Raw genomic sequence first — 6002 nt, 5'->3', positions numbered from 1 at the left:
ATTCAGGATAATAATCATTCATAATGTGCTTCATTAATATGAACCAAATTCCATGTTGCGATCAAGATACACACTAATTATCAAAGAATAATCAACATCTTTGCAAGTATTCATTGTCTACATCAGGCATACAATCAAATGTTTCATCAAACTTATATTCTAAGAAGAAAAAAAATTCTTAAACAAATTTTAGTTAATATGTGCCAATGCGGGATTCCTCCTTCATCTAGAGGTTCATATGCAAGATGTACGGTTGTCCACATGCTTTAAGGAAAGAAAGAATTAAAAATTATTAAAATCAAGGAATTAATAATTTTCTATTTTAGAAAATCTGAAAACTTAGAAATAAAATTCTTCCTATGACAAGTTTGTTTCCTTTGTCATGTCACTATTGGCATTGTTTTATTTATTTTTTGTTTTCCCTCTATTTTCTTCCATTCATACTGTGGAATTTGAAGACTCTCTCAACTTGTGCCAGCCTGGTGAACAAGTCGCTATGCATGCCCAACCAGTTGATAAGTAATTTTCATGTCGACTTCCATTAGTTTAGTCTAGCCATGCATCATGGTGTTCACTTATCCAAAAAAAATAAAAACAATAATGAACTTTTGCATCCTTAGGCTGTGTTCACCTTTGAATTAGTCACAACGATAACGAGGTTCATGTTTGCTTCCCACGACTTGGCTAGGTCAATCTATGAATATCTAGTTTGCTGTTTGCTACTAGGAAAATTGCAGGAAGGAGTTTTAGTAAAAACCAAACATTTAATAATGGCTAAATTTGTAGAGATACGCAATGTGGTTTCGTGGTATTTCCAAGTTATTTTCTCATAAGAAAAACCTAGGAAAGGGTGTGCATATGGACATGTTCTTGAGGATGCTATCAAAATGATAACGATGGAAAGAATTCAAGCATGTTAGAAGACAAGAAAACAATGTAGCACTAGACCATGCATGCTCTAGCTCGCCAAGCTCACCACATTGAGAGTGCCACTAGTGTGGCTTGAGGAAATCCTACAGTGCATTGTAAAATTCACATAATTCACAGATTCACATTGATATTACTGACCTCATGAAATAAAACTCTTGCTTCCCAGGTCCTTAAAAAAAATGGTGATTTCACTCAAGGTTATTTTACATCCAAAAACTATCTCTCTTTTCATTTTATTTTTTTGGAATAATTACATGATAATTAAATTATAATGTTCGACATTAAGTCTTAGAACCCTCAGAAGTTTGATTGAATAATCACATAAAGGGTTTTCTAGTGTGAAATTGGGTTTTAAATTACAGTGGAAATCCTCAGTAAGTCTCTATTATCTAAAATTAAGAGAAACCCACAAAAGTTACATTTAAAACTTAATTTCACACCAGAAAACCCTTTATGTGAAGGTGTAAGAGTATTTTAGTACAAAAAAATTCATGAAAAAAATAATATGTTCTTTAAATTGTATTCATCTATTAAGATTATCTTATCATTTTACGATTTTTTGGTGTAAAGATTCACATGAAAGAATTTTCAGGCTCTATTTGGTAAGAATGATATAAAAGTAATAGGACAGAAAGAAAAAATAATTATTATTTTGTGCTTGGTCGGATAGAAAGAAAAGAAACACTTAGAAAATTAATGTGTCACTTTTCTTTGTTTAATAGAGAATATTATAATTACTATCATATCAATTTGTATAAGAAATAAACATTCATAGGTATATTTCACTTATTCATTAATTATTTTGTGATATTTCTTTGAAAAGTCATATTTTTATTTAAATTATATTATTATCTCCAATAAATTAATCACCTATTTATATGATTTAAATTTTCAGTTTAATTGCACTTCCTAGTTCATGATTAATAATATAGCAAGTATTCCTTTCTCAAAAAAATATTGTTAAGCTGCAGCCAAAAAAAAAAAAAATCCAATATTAGAAGAAATATAATTAACCATGTAGGGCAGAAGACTTTTATATCCTCCTTGGTGCATATTGCAATTTCTGCTCACTTTTCCACCCATGTTTGGTGGAATGAATGAGTCAGTACTGTAGGCCCGTATGAATGAGGACACTCAACTCCATATCTCACATTTCCTTCGACTTTTGCACTATTCCATACCATAGAATATCCCACTCCATGACCACTTTTGCACCTTCTCACTTCCATCCTCCCCATTTTCTATGACACCAATAACGTTTACCCATATTTTTAGATTTTTAGAATTTCAACTTATGACATTCACTCTTGATAATAGTTTTTTACTATCAAACTTGACACCAATCAATATTTGGTGTAAACAGAAATTAAACCCCAGATCTCTTATTTAACTATTAGAGATTTTACCAATTTAGCTAACTAGAACCCACTTCTTTATTTTAGTTACATACAGAATAATCAAGGATTCAAATTGTAGCAATGCCAACTATGTCTAAAATTTTTCAAAGTTGATCGATCAACTTAGTCCATAATTACTGTAAAAGAGATGAGAAAAATGAGTGATGGTTTAGGATCAATTTGGTCAGTTTTGAAAAGTTTTCGCCTTGGTTGGTATTAGCTCAAATGTCAAGGGTAACGGTGTTAATTGTATTTTAATTTTTTTTGTTTTTACCCTTACAACCTGTGCCCCATTTTGGACCATTGTGGCACATTTGGTCAGTTTGCCTCTTCTATTTTATTTTTTTCTTCTCTTTAGTTTTCCTTCCATCCGAGTTCCTAGTTGAGACCATAGTGAGTGATTCGTGTCTTTAATTTTCTTTTTATGCAAATTTTCAAACTTATATTTTTGAAGTTACAAAGATTTTTGAGGCCAGAGTAATGATTGAGATAAATATTCTTCACTTATATTTTTGACATTTATTTTGATGATCACCTTATAATTGAGAGTTCTAGCTATGAACCAGAATTTCAATAAAGAACGATAGGTATCTCATAAAGGATTTAAGCATATTTTGTCCTTCGAATGATATTGTTAATTTCTTGGTTAGAGGACTTAAATCTTCCAGTAGTTTAGTCATCTCCCTTTTCTTGATTCCCAGTATTTTATTTAGTATGTATATGATTGTGGCATTGATGCTTCAATGAACACGAAATTAAGTCACTGTTGTATTTACAGATAGTTGAACTAGTCTTGAGCTCACAATCTGGATGAGGATGATGGATTGATTCATTTGATGGGGCTGTTTTAGAGGGACTAAAAGGGAGGAATTTGTTAGGTAATCTAATCCCACATCGAAAGCTAATATTGGAATGTGTGGAAGTCGCTTCTTTAAGAAGGAAAATTGAGCCAATCAACAAATCATGATCCTTCAGGCAGTTAACGGGATGTGATGAGTGGTTGGCCCTTGCAATACTAAAATGCGAGACGAGTGTCCGCCCCAAAACCTGGTTACGACAAACGGGCCCTCTAATCTTAACCAATCTGATCCCAACTTCAAAATAAAGTGAAGTTTTTGAATCAGTGTAAAAATGGAGTAATTGTTATGAAGTTACACACAAAGCAAAGTCTTTTCTATTTTTTGAGTTTCAACATGGACATGGTGTCTCATGTGTTTGAACTTTGAACCCATATGAAGTTACATAAGGCATATGTCTGATGTGTCTTATAGCTTAAAAACCATTATGGTGAAGATCCTCAATAACTCTCAATTAAAAAAAAAAAAAAAAAAAATTTTGCTCTTGCACAGTATATTCTCAAGGCTTTTGACTATAAATTAATCATTATTTGTGTCGGGTGAGCCCATGAAAGAGTAAAGCGCTGGCTCAAATTTTTTTTTTCAAAGTGCAAGTAGCATGACTCGAACTAGGGAGCACATCTAATCAAACCCAGTACAAACACTTTGAGACCGATAGCCCAACCAACCCAGCCAACCCCCTACTTTTTACTCTATATATTATATACACACACAAAATGCATAACTCACTTTAACGGCGCCGGAATTTGATTTTGGTTTTAAGGAAACAAAATTTATAATTAACATATATATTTAGTATACGTACTTGCACATGCTACACCTACGTACATAAGTGCAAACAAGTGAGTGCGAGTGCATGCAAAGTGCAAACTAATTAATTTAAACAATAAACAACCATTCATATAAATATAAGATGATATTTTAACGCAAAAATCCTATAAAAAACACCGTTTCATTGTATTGTATCTATTTGTTATTAGAGATTGTTTTTACACGAGTAAGTCATTTTGTAATTTTTTTTCATGGTTAAAATTTACTTGTTATTCATATAAAATGATTTATAGTAGCTAGATAGACGTTAAATGTAATTGATGTAAATTGATGTTATTTTTGGTTAATATAACTCATTTGAAATCTGTAAAAATGTTAAAATTATACTACAAACATTTATGTACTTAAAATTTTAGATTTTAATTTGAACATATTATTGATTTATTTTATAATTATTTCTCTTTTTTTGCTTACACACTAAAGTTTATGAGGAAGTATAAATAATTACATAATGAATTTGAACTCCTATTATCATTTTTTTTCCTCTCACTTTTGAAAGGTAAAAATAATTTGTTTATGTTGTATAATTTTTTTCTTTTTAATTAAACTCTTACTAAAGTTGGAATTTTGAAAGACGATACTAAAAGAGAGAGAAAGGGAAAAAAAAAAATCAAAGCATAAGATTATGAGAGGTATAGGGTCAGTTTTTGTTGCCCAAGCCCAAAGGATGTGGGTTAAAGGCCCAACGAACCCAGAACAATGAATTTGTAGAGAGTGGATCGAAGGTTTAGGCGCTGGCCGGCGTTCACGAAGTATGAACTCTTTTCTTTTATTGAAAGGTATTAAGACTAGTTTACAACTGGGGGATGCTCCTCGGCCATGGGCCGAGGAGGTTTTTTCTTCCCCCCACCAAAAAAACCCCATTTTTACACTTTGCTTCCCTTCCTTATATATCTCTTACTCTCCCCCTTCCTTCTTCCTTTTGTCGATCATCTATTGGTCTTCTCCCTGACCGTCTATCCCATCAAAAGTCATATCCGTGCTCAAGTAGTTCACCCTGATCGATGTTGCCCTGTCAAGGAGTTACATCCCCATTAATGCGGCCAGGAGGGTCAGGTGAGCGTATTCAATGCAGAGGTGACAGTCCACCTAGGGCTCGCTCCTTCGCTGTGCTTCTGCCGCCGACGCGTGGCACCAGGCCCTTCTCCTCCTCGGATATTCGAGGAGTCCTGTGGTGGGGCAGCCTTCGTGTTTTTCCGAGGTTTCGAACGACTGAGGATAGGGTCGTCCTCGGCGTAGGCCATTTGGGCCTGGTTTGAAGTGGGCCGAGGCTACCCGATTTTCTGGCCCCACAATAGCCCCTCAAAATCTTGCTGCACGCATCCTCGGGCGGGGAGAAGGATTTTGACATCCTCAGCCTTACCCCCCCCACCCCCGTCAGTGCTGGGGTCTATTCACCTGCCCAGGGCACGTCGCTGACGTTTCGGAGCACGTAACATGCCCATCATTAAATTCAGGCGGCTCTGTACTCCCCATGTCTAATGAGGCGTTATCCATCCAACGGTGGAGGTTCGTTTTGCATTTATGGGCGGGAAAACCCGCATAGTTCCTCGATTTGGGATATAAATACCCGTACGAACCGCTTCTTCCTGTTCCTCATTTGTAATCGAGAATATTCGTGCGCCCCTCCTGAGTTCAGCGCACACTCTCACTAGCACTTCCAGCACAAAAGCCTGTCCGAGGAGCCCTTCCTCTTTCCAGTAAGTCGCTCTGTCTCTCTCTGACCTCTCTTTCTCTTTACCCTTTTTTCTACTTCGCCTGTTCTTTCTTAGTTCTTTTAGGCGTCAACTGGGATGGGTAGGTTTAAGAAATACGTCGATACCACGGAGGCGATGGAGAAATTCATCACCGACCGCAGAATTCCCAACAATGTAGGTCTGAGATATTGTGAGGACGGGGAGTGGCGCATACACAGGCAGGAGGGCGAGGTGGTAATTCCCATAGTCGCCTTCCTTGAAGGGGGGATGACGATCCCCATGGGGCCGGT

At 35.6% G+C, this 6002-nt stretch overlaps 1 non-coding gene across 1 annotated transcript; it reads left to right on the top strand.

Annotated features, from left to right (window-relative positions):
• The first annotated feature begins 3311 nt into the window (after positions 1–3311).
• LOC112034438 (small nucleolar RNA Z279/snoR105/snoR108) lies at positions 3312–3419 on the top strand. Its single transcript, XR_002885366.1, has one exon. It is a non-coding gene; the product is annotated as a small nucleolar RNA Z279/snoR105/snoR108 (small nucleolar RNA).
• Positions 3420–6002: the final 2583 nt, after the last annotated feature.

Source organism: Quercus suber, unplaced genomic scaffold (assembly GCF_002906115.3).
Source record: "Quercus suber isolate HL8 unplaced genomic scaffold, Cork oak 2.0 scaffold_343, whole genome shotgun sequence".
Lineage (NCBI taxonomy): Eukaryota > Viridiplantae > Streptophyta > Magnoliopsida > Fagales > Fagaceae > Quercus > Quercus suber.
This window is presented reverse-complemented; position numbering and strand designations above follow the sequence as displayed.